This window comes from Ooceraea biroi, chromosome 5, assembly GCF_003672135.1.
Source record: "Ooceraea biroi isolate clonal line C1 chromosome 5, Obir_v5.4, whole genome shotgun sequence".
NCBI lineage: Eukaryota > Metazoa > Arthropoda > Insecta > Hymenoptera > Formicidae > Ooceraea > Ooceraea biroi.
Window position 1 is genome coordinate 4,315,593 of NC_039510.1, and position 18,243 is coordinate 4,333,835.

General features: G+C 44.1%; 1 protein-coding gene and 1 long non-coding RNA gene across 3 annotated transcripts in view; one reads left to right on the forward strand and one right to left on the reverse strand.

Annotated features, from left to right (window-relative positions):
• Positions 1-18,243, forward strand: part of LOC109611550 — a 117,127-nt gene that overhangs the window by 63,092 nt on the left and 35,792 nt on the right. The gene's annotated exons all lie outside the window — the stretch shown is intronic.
• LOC105287616 lies at positions 1,107-6,102 on the reverse strand. The gene is made up of 3 exons (XR_895488.3): positions 4,240-6,102; positions 3,859-4,023; positions 1,107-3,076 (listed from the first exon to the last, which is right to left on the reverse strand). It is a non-coding gene; the product is annotated as an uncharacterized LOC105287616 (long non-coding RNA).

Genomic DNA, 18,243 nt, shown 5'->3' on the forward strand with positions numbered 1-18,243 from the left:
AAATCACACTCCTAATATATAAAGCACCGGTGTCGGAGGGAAAGAAAGCGCTTCCGCAATTTCTGAATACGTATCCGACGCGCGCTTCGCTTTTGTAAACTTCATTTATCAATAGAAATTATTAACTTATTTTTTTCCTGTCGTTTTTTGCACGACTTTTGTGAACAACTCAGTCTACATTCGACTGAATGTTAAATGTGAGGATATCCGTGATACCATGGACAAGCGCGAGTCGTGTTAATAAATATGCGTGGTATTCTAGGATTTCGGATTTTAATTTTAATGATGAATACGAAATCCGGTCTTTCGTGAGAGAAAAATATTCGAGCAAGGCTGCTTGCCGCGACTTTTTAATATTCAGCATTAATTAGAATCCGGATCCTTTACATATAACGTCCACTTGAATGCAAATGAATGACACCAGATTCTATTGTTACTTTTGCAAACTGAGTCATCCTCGTCGTCTTACAAGTATAATCGCAATGTACAGTAATCGAATCGCGTTTAATAAAATATTCACTCTTCTTGTTAACGTCGCGGTAATCGAATTGTCTTACGACATGAATCAACGCATTCTCCGCGTTCATTTGAACTTTATCATCCCGGTTCAATATCCTCTCGCGCGTGATGCTCCCGTATGGGTCCAATTTGAGACGGGTTGAAAGACTCTGCCACTCGATTGATTTGTCGCACATGTCGAGAGTTAATTAGCTCCGAGCAGGCGATGGCAACCTAAAGGTTCTCTGGCGACCTTTAATCAAGCGATTAATCAAGCGATAGCTGGACGTTATCGACCACCGTGTGTGTGACGATCAAGACCACCTAGAACTTGGCGTTAATCAGCTTTCTTGTGCTTTAGTTAGTTATTCTTTTTACTGCAGCTTCCAATCCCGCTTGTTATCTCTCTCTCTCGATTTTGCAATCCTCTTTCTCTTTCAAACTGGATATAACTTTTAACTATGATAATTACTTCTATATTGTTAATAATCTTGCAATTTATAGTTGTATAATTTATATTACAGTTACATAAGTTTTATCATTTTACTCTTCTGAATATTTTGATGTTGATAAAATTCGATGATTTATGTCTTCAAAAATGATTTTTCTTGCGCATTTTTATCGGCGAATTGACTTTTAATGGCGATGCCTTTTTCCCATCAATTGTTCGTTGTTCTTTTCTTTCCCATACACAATTTCCATGATATACCAGTATCCCCCGAGATATGCACGCGGAACCCAACGACTCTCGACTGCAATTTACTTTTTTACGGCCGTTGATAGCGATTTATTTCTTTACGGCTTTTCGTGGACGATTTGCCGTTTTTACGACTGTTGATAGTAAGTCGCTGCACTTTACCGTATTCGATAGCGATTTATATTTTGTCGCTTCGTACCGTTTGCCGCCTTTTCTCGTCCCGCATCGATCTGCACCGGCGAATTCGCCGCATCGGCTTTTGATGGATTGTGCGAGTACGCGTGACTGCGTCGCCTCAAATACGCGGAGGCGTTTAACGAGGCAGATTTTCACAGGATCGACTGTTGAATACGGACATCCTGCTGCTACGAGCTCGACACTGCGTACGTTTAGATCGTGTGATTTCGCGAAATGCACGTATTAAACCGTATATGGTACACCATGCTAACCGCACGGGTCAAAGGCATGCGGGAATTTTTAACAAACCAGCGAATCGCCCTTTCTTCCATCGGCAAAAGGGATTCCGAGTCGCGAGCTTGTGTGATGTGTCTCAAAAATACCGTGATTTCCATCATTTCAATCTGTAACGTGGTCGAGAGAGATAATTATCATCTCTCTTCTTTCCCTCGTGTTTCCTCTTTTATCGTTTTTAATATACGTATCCATGTAAATAATAGAAGCCCTCGAAATTGATATCTTTTGCTTCATTTTTACTGCTACAGACTATTGCTTTAAGTACCAGTATATGCGGAACAATCGGCTGATACTCTTTACGTTAAGAAATGTTTTTATATTTTCGAAGAAGTGTTGATAAGCTATCAGATTTTCTAGTAAAGTTTGAGCTTGCACAGCACAGAACGATCTGCTTTATCGGCGCGCGATATACCCGGTGTCACGATAGAAAACCGTTGGTATCTCAATCTGGCGGTAGGTCACAGAGGCGTTGCAGGGCTGCTGCAGCGTCGGGACGCCGACAGTGCCCGGCGTCTCCGTTAGATAGGCGCCACTTTCCGGGGGTACCGTCGCCTCCCAGAGGGTGGTTCTCACCCCCCCCCGAGCAGCAGGTCGAAACTTTACTCTACCGAGATTCGTGCGGAAAACTTGGAAACCTCTGCGCTGCTCCGTAATTAATTAGATCCGGAAAATAGCGTGTGTCGTGTGCCGATATCAATTGCGGAGTCGTATCAAATTATAATTTTATCGCAAACTCGATAATAAATGCGTTCGATTTTCTTGATTCAGAGATTCGCCACCGAGCAAACTTGCCGTATGTGACACTAATTATATTAATTATCCGAGCGATCAGATTCATTTCTCGATCTCTCACGGTTGCGTTTCGTAAAAACGCATTTGATCAGCCGCTACTGGGATAAGCATGGGGTAAAGTGTCACCTAATTTACCGCGACGAAATAACGCGTGATGGAGCCTGCGAGTCATAATCGGGCATCATCTAATGCCGAATGCCGAATCGCTTTTCGTTCGCCCGGCACTCGTTATCCCGAGAATCACGTCGTATTTATCCGCATAGTGAATACTTTATCGGAGGCGCGGGTCGTTAACCTAATGGAAACGGCGTTAAGGCCGGCAGGGGGGATCGATATGGGTGCACTTTCGCCCTCGTCATCCACGAAGGCCGAGGCCAATCGTGAGAAAAGGCGTCGTAAGGAAAGGCGAGAGAATCCGCGCGGCTCTAATAGCGCGTGAACGCACTTAATGGAACCATTTGAATTATAATGCGGCCGATCGGGGCTGCGATTGGCAGTTTCCACCCGGCGATCTTGAAGAGAGAGAAAGAGAGACCGCGTTCACGTCTTGCCCCAATCTTCTTTTCCGATTAGAGAACCGGTACCGGTCAATCCCGCACCGTTACGAAGCAACAGCTGTAATGATAAAAGATTAATAATTACTACGGTGCATGCGCGCTTTACATTTTCTCCGCTCGTCGACATTCGTTACGTCGATTTCATTTTAATTGCGTGTAGAAGCGCGAATGCTTAATTAACGTGAGCGAGAGGCGGATGCAGTACGCGTGTAGCGAAAGTCGTCACGGACAAATGATAATGTCGCTATTGTGAGAGTTAAATGCTAAATACGCCTAATGAGATATCACTCGATTAGAAACTGCGCCTCACGAGTTGCCTTTCGTTAATTAGCATGACTAAAACAAAAGAAGTTTAGTCGGGATCTATACAAGTCATATGACTAATATATCAATCAATAGCTTTCTTTAAACGTGATTTTGATTTTATCAAAATATTCTCGAGAAAGCAGAACTCAAGATTCTTTTATAGTATTTGAACAGAAATTAAAATTAAATTAAAATAGTGTTTGAATATAATATTACTATTCCGAAATATAATTTGTACGTGTACATCCATTAAACAAACGTTTGTTTATTCATTATTATTATAGACTGAGGGATGTCGCGAGAGGCAACGATCATTAGATTACCGATGAGGGCAAAGTTCAAACGCGCTGCAGACCGAGCTACGAGCGTGCACTATTTTGCAACCGTCGAGATAGCGATCGATATTTCGGCCGTGAAGCTCCGTTAATGAGATCGGTTAATTCCACGCTCGTGCGTCCCCGTGTACACGTTTACAGGTCGTTACAGCACCCATAACCGTCATCCGAAACGTTTATAATAATGACGCTAACTTACGTCTCTATCTGTAGTATCTCAGATACTCTCACAATGCCCTCGCGGAGAAACGACGAGGACGAGCAAACGTGGGTGGTTCACGTAACTGACTTCGGGCTAAGGTCCTCGGACACGGTATAGACACCGCAGTAGTGGTCAACTATGGTTTCACACGTATACTCGAATCTGTAATCAATAAATAAGGATCACGTTTTACATTAATGTTACTATCTGCCAGGCTTGTACTATTTTTACAGCGATTTCTTTATTATTTTAGAACTGGATATAAATTAATATAGCTGTGCGTGAAATTTATTTTTATTAAAAATCGACGATTTACGATTAGAAGTATGTGTGAAGAAAAGTAGATTGTAATACCGAAGTGAAATCAATGTTTCTTACTCGCGTCGCTTCCGTGCTACTTGGATGCTGTCGGTTGACCACCTGTGGGTCCAGGATATGTACACAATCGTGGATGCAGGGTACATACGTGCGTGCATAAATGCGCGAGTTAGGCGCGTCTGGTGCCAATGATCCACTGTGAATAATCGACACCGTGTTTACCCGCGTTTACCTGCATTGGGTGGACAAGTGGGCGTGGGACATGGATCACAGGATTATCCTGTCCAAAGGATACCCTGTCTAAGGGATATCCTGTTTAAGTAGACACTATGCTCCAAGGCCATCGAGCATTGTCTCGTCCGCGAAACATGAGAATGCATCTCGGGAAAATTCGCCGAGCGCAGCAGATTACTTCTGTCTTGTTTAAATTAATTTTTTTAATTATATTCCTCAAAATATTTTATAAAAATATTCCTCAATTAATGTGAATTTGATTTTTAGCTTGCAGTTAGACGGTGTTTTTTCGTGATTTCATTATTTTCATTTGAAACACCTTTACAACTGGTCCTCGAGTTTTATTATGTGGAAAATATTCATTCGAAATCAATCGAGAAATGAGTTTTGCCTGATGGAAACTATTAAATATTGCGTGCAAATAATTGGACGGTTAACAATATTGCTTTTCATTTTATCGCTCGTGGGACAACGACCATCGAAACAACGTGAGACTATAACACTCGGTGACACGGATTGTTACCGGAAATATCTGTAACGGACAGTGCGTAGTGTTTTAATTTTATTTTTCGGCCGGTTATCTCGCGATATTTACGGTCAATATATCGCGTGCCGATAGTGTGCAACCCACCGTTTTATCATTCGCGTTGCACGCGTTAGATATAAACCGGCCATTATTATAAACACGTCCAGGACCACGGCGACCCATAAAATTTGCGTGAGACCGCTTTCCCGTGAATTACGAGGCGTAATAACGGAGCACAATGGAGCAGATCCTGATTGAATCTGCTGTAAGATTTTCCCAAGGCTGAGCAAAACGAGCGAGACACGTTTATCCAGCTTATTAATTGCGCGCGCGTTCGCCTCGAAATATACTTGCAATTAAGATATTAAACGACACCCCGTTACACGCGCAAACTGGATCGGCGATATTTACGCCGACGTTAAGGGCGTACTCTCTCGCGCGCGTCCTGATTAAGCAGACAAGATTAAGATTCAATACAACCATCATTAATTCAACGTACTTAATAAAATACAAAGTACTTAAAGAAGTACCTACACGAATACCTGCACGCGTGCAAACACTTGCCACATACAACATTCATTGATCCTCGTTTGCGTCGCGTAAAGGCGGATTCTGAGCTTCACACACGCACGACGTACACGTTGCACGATTCTCTTGAATCTCCTCATCAGTGGCGCAGCAATTTTTTTCTGTTCACTCTGCCTTTCTCTCTTTTTCTACGAGATACTCGGAATTATTGGGATTATTTGTAAGCTCGTTCTTTAGTAATGTGGCTCCGATGCGAGCACTTCTGGTTCATTGCCTGCGAGCATCGGGTCGCGATTGCATCGCCCTGAGAAGAAATCGAACCGCACACAGACAGGCTCGCGAGCGCGATATCGTTACACGGGTCCCGATGCCTTGGAGCGAGTCGACTCTGTTATCGGGCGGTGCTATCTCGGGCGTTAGCACACGCGTTTTAACGTCGGTGTAATTAATTAAAGCCCGAACCGGGGCGCGGAGCACTGTGCAAATAGCGGAGGCCGCGGAAATTATGCGTCGGTGCGTCAATATCAGCTCGCGGAATGCGCTTCCATATACTTAACGAGACGGCGCGGCCGCGAGCGAGTGAGCGAGACGCGGGGAAATTCAGAGTGCGGTGGTGTAATAACATATCGACCTGCCAGGTGTACACTCGCTCGCACTGAGTCGTTCATTGAGGGAGATACCCACGCGAGATACACACAATAGTGATATTTCTCTGATATCCTCCGCGCGCTATTTCCGTGCGGCACGATACCGCGCGAGCGCTAAACACCCTTGCACCGTTTATCCCGCATAATCCATATATTATCACCCGACTCTCGCCTGCGCTTCTCTCTTATCTGCGAAACCTTTGGCCGCTTTGTCGTTGGCTCTTTCTCGACGGCAGTAACGAGGCATCTTCGTCGTTGCGGCCGCATCTCACGAGCGATTAACAAAATCCACGTGTTCTCGTACGTGTATTATAATATTTTCGCGAGATTTCCAGATTCGCGTTTTCACCGTCCTGGATGCTGTCCGGTTGCGGATGCATACGTTTAGCTGTTATTTTATCATCACTGATAGCTACGGTGAACAATGCGTCATTACGAAATGACATCGGCATGAGCGATGGCGCAAGATTTCGCGCATTCTCATCTATGGAAATCTGAAGGAAGCAGTTGGCTTTCTTGGCAACAGCCACGCGAATCGTGTCACGCTTCCGCGATTCTCATATCGTCATATTAAGGGGGGAGCCTGCTTTAGAACGTTGAAAATAAGGTATAATTTTACGAATTTTTTTGGAGAAACTATACAGTAGATCATTATAAAACTTTGATGCATTTATTAGTACATGTTTAAAGATAAAAAAAATTATTTTTTGATTTGAATATATCGCCTGTAGCGGTCGTCCTGGAGGCATCTTAGTGCAGCCGGCATTGTAAATTGGTGAGCATTCTCCTGCCTCCAAATTTCATCCAAACTGAAAAATTGAAATATTTTCTTGTTATTTATGAATTCCCATCGTCGATGAACCTTTAATATTCATAAAAACATTAAGTTAAACAATTATTTTTGCATGAAAAAGTTCAAAAACTTTGCCTAAAAATCGTACTTTTGTGTTCTAAGCTCCACCATTTTAGCACTTTTCAACTTTTTTCTTCTCTCTTTGGTTCATCGACGATGGGAATTCATAAATAACGAGAACATATTTCAATTTTTCAGTTTAGACGAAATTTGGAGGCAGGAGAATGCTCACCAATTTGCAATGCCGGCGACGCGGCTGCACTAAGATTTCTCCAGGACGACCTCTACAAGCGATATATTCAAATCAAAAAATAATTTTTTTTATCTTTAAACATTTACTAATAAATGCATCAAAGTTTTATGATGATCCGCTGTATAGTTTCTCCAAAAACAATTCGTAAAATATACCTTATTTTCAGCGTTCTAAAGCAGGCTCCCCCCTTAAGTAACATCTTCTTAAGATTTTCTTTCCTGTTCATTGAACGCAACGTCAAAACGAAGCGACCAATTAATTTGCGAGACTGGATTCCAGACTATGAATTGTGATTCGCGCAACGTTTTACCGTTACCAGTGACACGTATAATTATACATATCGACACACGTCATCAATCGTTATCGATTTCCTTTACAAATGACCACTATTTTCCAAAGTGGTTATACCAGGATTCAATGTATCCAGCGATATATCAACCTTCGAAGCTATCCCCGCCCGAGTTCGTCTTCGAAGAACGTAAAATCGATTCTCCGACCCAGTCGGAAGATTACACGCGCGATAAGGCGCGTATCAATGAACAGGCGGAAAAGCGACGAGGTAGCGGCATTCGGTCGCAAGAAGGAGCACACGGGGATCACGCATGATCACGGGTCGCCGATAAATCTCCTTCGACGCTCACAATCGCCACTTATGGCGGCGATTTGGTCTGTGTTGCGGGATCACCGGGGGTCCCACAGGGTGTTCGGAGGCGCCGTGCTACATCGGCGCCGGGAATGTAATGCGGTCCACCACGTGGAATGCTCAGCGAACGCGTGTCCTAGCCTGATGTTGATGGATAAGCGAACCGCGCACCGCTGATGCGCGATTTGTCATCGTGCGGCTGATGCGCGTGCACGTCGTTGTTCTCCACATTTGTATCTTACTATTTGAGAGATAGATGTTGCTCGCCACTCGATCCTCGTGGCTAGAGACACGTTTCCTCATGTTCGTCACGTTGTCAAGAAAGAACGATACGTGGGCGACATGTGAGAATCTCGCTCAAAGTTAGTATTGATGAAATTTTTGGAGGGATCTATCAGAGCCTCCATATGTTCGATTATTCATTGATTTAAGATTGCGTGATCGAAAAAACGAGTTGTTCCACAAAAGCTCGTTTCAGGCGCGCGTATACAGAGTGAGGCACCTAAAACAGGCCACCTGAATATCTCGGCTGTTATTGGTGATAGAAAACAAATGTGTCAGACCAAACTTGCATGATTTGTTCTAAATAGTTTTTTATTAGGTGGACGCGTAGAGGTCATATGAAGGTCAACTTCGTTTTTTTTAAATGGTATGATATGTTATTTTACGTACCATCTAGTAGAGCGTTTGAAGATGCGCACATTGATCTACGGGTCAAAATCATTCAAGGTCACTGAAGGCTAAAATTTCTAAGTGCTATAACTTTTTCATTTCTGAGTTTACAGTATTTCAAATAGCAGAGAACTCTAGGCAATGTAAAAAATAATGATATCATCAACTCAGAACTTCTCGGAAAAGAAAAAATTTCTAAGGGCTAGAACCTTTTCATTTCTGAATTTACGGTATTTTTAATAGCAGAGAACTCTAGGCAATGTAAAAAATAATGATATCAACAACTCAGAACTTCTCGGAAAAGAAAAAATTTCTAACGGCTAGAACTTTTTCATTTTTGAATTTACGGTATTTTTAATAGCAGAGAACTCTAGGCAATATAATAAATAATGATAACAACAACTCAGAACTTCTCGGAAAAGAAAAAATTTCTAAGGCTAGAACTTTTCATTTCTGAATTTACGGTATTTTTAATAGCAGAGAACTCTAGGCAATATAATAAATAATGATAACAACAACTCAGAACTTCTCGGAAAAGAAAAAATTTCTAAGGGCTAGAACTTTTTCATTTCTGAATTTACGGTATTTTTAATAGCAGAGAACTCTAGGCAATATAATAAATAATGATAACAACAACTCAGAACTTCGCGGAAAAAGAAAAAATTTCTAAGGGCTAGAACTTTTTCATTTCTGAATTTACGGTATTTTTAATAGCAGAGAACTCTAGGCAATATAATAAATAATGATAACAACAACTCAGAACTTCGCGGAAAAAGAAAAAATTTCTAAGGGCTAGAACTTTTTCATTTCTGAATTTACGGTATTTTTAATAGCAGAGAACTCTAGGCAATATAAAGTAAATAATTTTCCCTTGCCTTCAGTTGGCCTTCAGTGACCTTGAATGATTTTGACCCGTAGATCAATGTGCGCATCTTCAAACGCTCTACTAGATGGTACGTAAAAAACCATATCATACCATTTAAAAAAACGAAGTTGACCTTCATATGACCTCTACGCGTCCACCTAATAAAAAACTATTTAGAACAAATCATGCAAGTTTGGTCTGACACATTTGTTTTCTATCACCAATAACAGCCGAGATATTCAGGTGGCCTGTTTTAGGTGCCTCACCCTGTATACAGGGTGTTTCCTAAGTAAGTAGACAAACTTAAGGAGGATATTCCTTGGCTTATTTTAAGAAGAAAAGGTCATATAAACATATGTCCTAAACTGCTTTGTTTTCCAAAAAAAAGTATCTGTCATTGTAAATACGTCTTGCTTGACGAGCGTTTCCATTAGCAAGACCGTATACGAAATGCATATCTGCCATTTCGGCGTTTGTGTAATTTACCATAATTAATAAAATTACTAAACTTAATAGGAACTAATAAAGTTTGCGTTAAAAATAACGTGATAGCAGTGATGCTGGATAGCGTGCTTTTGCAGTACGAGTCAACAGCGATGGGGATGGAGTGGGAATGGTCTCGCGGCAGCCGCGCGGCGCAGTCTGAAACGAGTGTTCACTTGCGGCGCCGTGAGACCATCCCCACTCCATCCCCATCGCTGTTGACTCGTACTGCAAAAGCACGCTATCCGAAAAGTGAACGAAAACAGTGATGTACTTTTTTTGGAAAACAAAGCAGTTTAGGACACATGTTTATATGACCTTTTCTTCTTAAAATATGCCAAGGAATATCCTCCTTAAGTTTGTCTACTTACTTAGGAAACACCCTGTATACCAGAGATCATACTACATGACTTGTGCCCAATTGATCAAATCTTGAGTGACGCGTCAAGCATGAAATAATTTCCTGAAGGAACCTACATTTGAGAGATATTCCGGAGAAAATTCTCCTGACACAGTTTGCAAAGCGAGACTCCACGACCGCGTATGATAACGTTCGACGAAGCGTTTGTGTCATCTATCAAACAATCGATCGCGAGAGGATAGATCTCGTGAAGGAGCGTGTTCCCGATACTTGACGTGAAAACGACGCCCTGTGCAAGAATCTCAATTATTCATGACGACTCGCACTCTTGAGTGTACCTTTTACGTGCTCTACACCATTGCACCATGCAAAGCATGGGGAACCCTCTGAGGACCCCTCCTGTGCCTTCATTTCCTTTTGCGAGCTAGTAACGATCGTCCGTGAAGCCATTCGCGCACGTCCAAGGCTCGCTTTGCGCGCCCAGTGAAATATTCTGAAATTATGCGGTAATATCTGGTGCGGCAGCGTAAACGCTCGTACCTACACCCATGTACGCTAGTTCGTTCTCGAGGGAACGTGACCTGTGCTACGGGAATGGAGAATGCAAAGATGCGAGGAGTTCCCCTCAGGATCTTCGGGGACTTTCGCTCGGGATCTTCCTCCTCTTGCTCATGCGGCGAAAATGTTCATAAACCGCCTCGTAAAGCACATTCGTAGCTTCCCACCATGCGTTCCCCGCTGGAGGATCTGCAAAACGGATACATCGGTATTAATTATGCTTCAATGGGTCCGCGGGAGCGGTTTCGTAACTTTCTGCCAACAACTTCGGGATTCCAACAAGTGGAAAGATTCAGAACAGGACGAAGGATGAAGTAGATCGCCTGCTGTAGTGAAATGCGACGGCGTAATGTCAGACAAAGGTTGCACAGGAATAAATGGTGATGTGAATGTCCATTTACGCTGCATTTTCCGCACTGCCTTGTTTCTATCTTTAACCCCCTTTTTACATATGCACGCGTCTTTCGTTTTAAAGATAAAAATGTGAGCACGTCGCAATTGAGAAGGTAATGAATTTGTAAAGTGAATCAAAGAAGCGGCAAAAAATTGTTGTTAGTTGTGTGAGATATGATTCTTCTGTGACAATAAAATCGAGAACGTATGAATCTTTGTTTCTGAAATAGCGAACGGTGAAAGCGCGCGGTGAAGCCATCGACCGCCAAAAATCTCGCGTTTAAATAAGCATGGGACGTTAATCGATGGAATCGTGCCACTGAATTAATTCGCTTGCGTGACAGACAAGAAAAACGAAGGGCCCTCTTTTTGTGGATGGCCCTCCTTTTTTTCATCCTGTAAGCAGTCAATGAATATGGACGGTCTTTGTGTCACGGCTCGCAGAGCCGAAGCTGCGTATACACGATATATCCGTTACAATTTATTTGATTGTCTGTTGGACGTACCAAGATTTTTCCATCAAACAAGTATCGGATTATACGGGATGCTTCATGCGCGAATAAAATTACGTCGGGGATAAGGAGTGCGTGAGGGAAATTATCACGATACCTTCCTCGTATTTTAGTCGAACTAGTACAAAGCTGGTCATTACGCGTATCTTCTCACTTTTACCGTATGTGAACATGACTATCTTCACGCCGTTTTAATTCTCGCTAGGCTTTTAAGGCTACCTTAACACAATACTTTAATGATCATACTTTGGATACTTTGCCGCGCAATTAAAGTACCGTTGATTTATGTTGATTTACGTGCAAAAGCGTTTGCTGCAAGAAGTTCGCAAATGTGTCTTCTTGCTTGTGTTTTACGACGCGAACTGCTTATATAGCCGTCTACTGTTTTATGAGAGACAACGAGAGAGGGTGGATTCGTCCGAAATGCAGTAATGAAATGTCGTGCCTAAGACACTATTGGACGACAAGACAACGCACTCATGAGATCCGGGAAGAATCAGGAGATTGTATAGATATACTGGCCATGTATGTGTTGCGCGATGGAGAGACAACACTGAACATTTGCACAAATGGCTATGCAGGTTGCACTTATAGACATTATTATCATATTTTTCTTCGGGGACTCAGGCTTCATTGAATCTGCGCCTAATAATTGCCATAAAAACGTTTCCCATTGTTACGAATTTTGTGCGATCGTGCTCAGCATCGTCGCCATGAAAAGTCGTACTATTCTGTTATGATCAATTATTGCGAATGGATAAACCTCCACGTTTCGTAGATATTAATACAAACATCGTCTAATTCCAGATTGTACGGCGAGATTGTACGATACACAGAGGCGTTCTATTTAGCTATGAGGTATACCTATGCATAGTTCTGTAATAAAAAGTGCAAATTCCAGCGCTGCATTGCGCGCCCATACCACGCCGTAATATCGAATTTTCGTATTGAAATTTAATACACGGTAATATCCCGAAATTCCCGGCGTAGGTGCAGAATTAAGCTGGAAGCTGGAAGGCAGTTCATGCACACCAAGAATTCCATATCATTATCAACGATCGCGAACTAAAATTCAGAGCGTGAGCACGGGTGTGTCTATTATCGGGGGCTCGTAATATTATGAAGTACAACAATACTAAATTAAATAAAATATACGTCCAGCCGTGATTTAAACGCGATGACCGCGTCACGCACATGTATATACGTCATTTAATTAAAAACAACTTTGCAATTAGTTTGATCAAATTTAGATGACAATAGAAATTTCCAATTTTTAGAATAGAATGATAGAAAAATATCAAATTGTAATTTGTAACTAGTTTTCAACTAAATCAATTTTCCGGTGCAAACCGTTCGGACGTCCAATGAGAGACGGTAATATTGTCAAATGGATTTCTATCTCGAATCTCGTTACTGTCATCTATTAACTCTTTTCAAAAAAAGCGGAAAACATCACCATCACATACCACTCACCTCTCGAATTATTCGAGTGTGAGGAGCACTTTCACGTAGGATACACGGGAATGGCATTTCATGGAAAAGACGCGCCTTCTCGTTATCATCATCTTATGATAACAGCAGTAGAGTGTCATGAACAATAAACGCCGGTAATCAATCTTGGGATCTTCTCCAGGAAGTTTCATATCCATTCATCCCGCGCTCATTTTCGCAATCCGCGAACGAGAATCTTGGATAACACGCGCGAGAAAATGGTGAGGAAAGTAGTCGTCCGGTTAGAGCATTAATGCCTTCAATAGTCCGGCCGCCCTCGGTGAAGGGAACTATTTCCAGACCGAGGGATTCCCAGATCCGGGCAGAATAGCCGCGCAAAGTCCTCGCGCCGAATAATCGCACGTGATAATCGTTAGGTTGAACGCTGATCGCTCAGTTATTCTCCTGCTAACTTGCCAGGAGAAATGCACTGTCAGTCGAAGATATAATCGTCTAAAACAGTTTGTTTTTTGCACTTGTTTGCCAATCACGTTTAAAGAATGTTTTTGGTCTTTTAATTATTACAAATTGTTTTCTTTATTTTATTGTTGCTGTTCATAGTAATTAAGAGCATAATTTCGGATACCCCTTTAAGGTATTTTCGCGGTTATTTTATTGAATAATCTTCGGATACCACCACTGTAAGACACGATAACGAAGATAATCGCATAATTCGTAAATGCTTCTTGCTGCGGATCCTCATTAAAAAACGCGGCGTTTCCTAATTTCCCAGTCATCCCGCTCGGGCCGCCCTTCATTAACGCGGCCGGGATCCGTCGTCTTCGGAACATGCCGATACTTGTCGTGCCTCCACAATTAACCGAATTAACGGGCAATTAGTCCGGGAACCTCGGCACTCGAATAGCGCGGGAGTCGGTCTAACGTCTACCTACCATCTCGGGATGCCCATCTTCCCTTCTTCAGGGCCACGTCATCCCGCCGCCCGCCGTCAATTTCTATCCGACGTTCCATCATCTCGAGGCTAAAGTGTCGATCGAATTACATCACGGCTTGTAGACCCCGGAGGAGAACGCCTTCGCGTTGCCCTCCGTGCCTTCCTAAGTCGAAGACCCTATTGCATATGAATATAAGTGTATTATCATAATATCGTATGCCGAGGGTGACTCCACTTCTTGCTTGGCTGCTGGGGGGATGAAATCTCCGGGATCGCGAACGTCGCCGGGGGATGGAAGCCCACTTTTGCGGGACGTATAGACGGCGAAAATCTCGATACGTATATGCTGGAATGCAGAACCGACTCGAAGGAATGCGCGCGGCGCCGGATATACGAGCTGCTTGCACGCGACATAGCGTGAAATATCGCGATACATTCGTCGAACCGTGAAATTCGACCCCTGAATAGAATGGTTATTAACTGGAGAAAGTTCCTGAGATATGATTGCTTAAAGCTTAACGTAACCATCGTCGAAGAGACGCTATTAATGTCCTATTAGCGTGACGCGACCGGAATCAATTAATGTCGATGAAATGAGTATCATATCTTTGATACATACATATATTCGCTTAATTATCCTTTCTACGTGGATTCTATGGTGTATATATAGCGCCGCCGGTGCAGCCAAGGGAATTATCCTTCTCTCTCCGACGAGCAGTTCTTCGAGCCGCTGACAATGCCATTCACGTCTCGATCGAGGTGTCTGTATTTATCCCCGAGCCCGCTCGGATTTGTCCGTCAATTAAACGAGCGCGCTTTAATTAATGCCAGCCCATCACGGCGTTGTAAGCCTATTCAGATATAATGTCAAAGATTGACATCCTGCTTAGGAAGTCGAGGAAGACGAGTCGACCGACAGCCCATAATGATGAGCGTATAAAGAACAATGACGAGAAACGAAACTGAAACTACGAGAATCCTTTTATAAAAATTCTGAAATTAATTTAAAATCTTTGTTTTCGAAAAAGGAAAATTGAAATCAAACAGATTATTTCTTTTTCAAGACTATTTATTACTTTAATTGAGTGTGTGACGCAAGTAATTAAAAAATTTAGGAACGATCCAAAGTCATTACAATGTGTTTCAAGAAAAAGTGAGTCTCCTTTTCATTGTCCCGGCGTCTTCTCCCGTCGATTACGTCAACATTGATTGGAAAGTGCGCCGATGCAGGCTGACGAGAAGCGTGCCTACCCAGACAACGAAGTTGAAGGAACAGAGAGGATTGTTACCTGTCCTCGGGATAATGGAATAAATAAAACAGGTCGGGCGAGCCTCCTCGTTCCACCGACCGTCCTCCCATTGTGCCGTCCTGACTTCGCAGGAATCAGCTTCACCAGTCTATTACGTCTGCTCCGTTTCTCGGATCGTTCGGGGAGAGCGCGCGAGGCCCTTCGACTTCCCATTCAGAACCTGCCGAACGGATGCTGGAAGATTAAAGGGGCATTCAATATCGAAAAGACTCGGCGCACATCTCGCTTTTTACGCGAACGCGCGACGAAAATCGTAACGCGCATTCTGTTAAATGCATGAAAGCGATATTCAAAGAAAATTCATCTTGAAATCGTTGTATCGTATTTATTTCATTTAAATAGGACGCAAACATTCTTGAAGATTATCGTGTCTAGCACATTTATAACTGCTTTGTTTCCTCGCACAAGGACACAGTTATTTCTGTAACATTTGCGACGCGACGTCGGAGTCGAAGATGGCTCGCAAGTGGGTCCATTTATATCCTTCAAACCTAACGAGAACTCGTCCCTTCGCTCGTCCCAAGTTTGCGCGGCGTTGAGAGCATAATATATCGGCTGGCATACGGAAGCGGGAGAACCGCGCGCGGTTGCGGTTCCGTAGTTTCGGCAGCAGCAAATCGATGGCCATTACTTTGATAGTCCCGTTTTTAGTTGGGCCTGCAAGCGCCCCTTCCCCCGGTCGGCTCCCGTTTCGCCGCCGTCATCTCGCAGAGAACAATGGGTCACGAATCAGGGGCGGCGTGCGCTAAATCTCGCGAGGTCCCGCGACCACGGCCACGTGAGTCTTAACGATGCGTGGAGGCAGAAGACGAAGGCCGTTTCGGTGGCCCGGCGCTGTCGTCTTTCTTTCCTCCCCCCCTGTTCGTGTTCGTGCCCGGTCTCATTCGTGAAAAGGGTCGCGGCGGGATTAACGGCGGCCGCGGCAGTTACGCCGTGTCCATTATTTTCCTCGTAGCCTTTTCTTCGGTCGCAGGAGCGGAAACCGCGCGATCATCGTCAGCTTTTCTCCCGACATGGGGAGTCTAATCGCGGCGCATTAGTTATATCCCGAGATTAATCGCGCTTCTTGCGAAGCCATGGTCGCGGGATCGTACGTAGTACGGACTCGTGTTTCCGCGGGCTTTTTACGGTGTTCGCGCAGTTTGCCGATAAAGGCTTCATTTCGCATTTGTTTCTGCTGTTCTATGTGGTTACACATGGAGCTTCATGCTTCCCTCAAACCGAGACGACAGACAAAAGACGGTATTAGAGGAACCACGCGATTCGCTGGCGCGTTACAGTTCTTTACAGCTCGCGGATGCCTCGCACCCTTCGAACGTTCATCATCCCCCGATAAGCCACCGTCTCCAGGACGCATCAGGGATATCAAAGGTGCGAGCTGGGAAACAGAGAAACCTCCTCAAGACCTCGAAAGGTGTCTTTTCCGAGGATCTCAGTCATGATATCGCGCGTGAAGAGATTCCGGCGCGTTCTCGAGGCTGAGAGCGATTGCGGAGCCGCGCGAGGAGGCACGGCGCGGAAAGTGGTTGCCGTCGAGAATGAACAAAGGTGGGAAAAGAGAAAAACAAGAAAATAACGACGCGTTCTAGCCGATTATCGTTATCGTCGATGCGCTACCGGCGATTAGGCTGCCTCGAACGCGTCCTCGTAAGCGACAGAATATGATATTCGGATATTACGGGTGTTCTACGAAGGCATACGTGAGAGTGGAAGAGGAAAAATAAGGCGAAGCCGGGCGAAAGGGATGAAGAAAAGCCAGAGAAAGAAGATGAGACAGAGAGAGAGAGAGAGAGAGAGAGAAGAGGGAAAAGAGGAGAGAGCAGCCTGGAGGCGAGCCGATACCATCTGATAGCCTATTTATCTTTCGACGCGCTTACCTGCAGCTCATCCCTTGCTTAGTGCATTACACCAGCTCCTTTACTTGACATCCCTGACTCGTTGTTCTCGCGTAACCATCCTCGTAACCAGGAAAGAGTGATCGGAGAGAAACAACCGACGCGGTTGATTTTCGCGCGGTGATTTTCGCGCGCGATTTGAGCTCTACTAGCCGAATATTCCGAACGAGCTGCACATGCGACCAGGTGCATCGAGCTCCGTCGTTTCGAACGTCGATCGTGCGATGAACGCGTTATCGATAGGTAGTACCGATCGATGCCAAAGGGGAAAGAGAGAGAGAGAAAAAGATGGAGAAAAGATAGCCGTACGCGACCGAAGACCAGACTCGATTGTATCGCGTTATGGGAGCGCGGCTCGTCCGCGCAATGGCAGATCGATATCGCGGGTCTTAACGGATTTACGACCCGTCTTATCTCTCAAAGACACCGACGAGCATCCCTCGCGATCGTCCGGCACGGGGTCGCTTAACGATTTCGTTCCGTAATCTCGGCCGTGCTCAATGCCAGCGATTGTTCGAGGTTTGGAAAGCTCGGCGCGCGATACTTACGCGCGATACCGCATTTTCTGGGAAACTTTTATTTTACCGCGCGCGAGCAACGGCGAGCTCGCTTATTGAGATCGTATACCGAACCGCCGGACGCGTATTTGCATTGAATAGAGGGTACGATAGGCACAGCTTTGCGCAGCAGGCACGCGGGTGATACATAGAGAGTCGGCGTGGACGGTTTATGAAAACGTAAATCTGGATTTCCTTACGGTGGCGACGGGTCTTTTATGAATACCGGTTTACCGGGAATTACCGGGGCTATAAATATCAGATCTATGATTACGTGATCCATATGTATCACGGGATTTGTGAATACCGTACGGTAATTGTTGCGAACACGTAATTTGCGATATACGCGCGTTGGAAGCGGAGCACGAATGTATCTTCAATTGTGCAC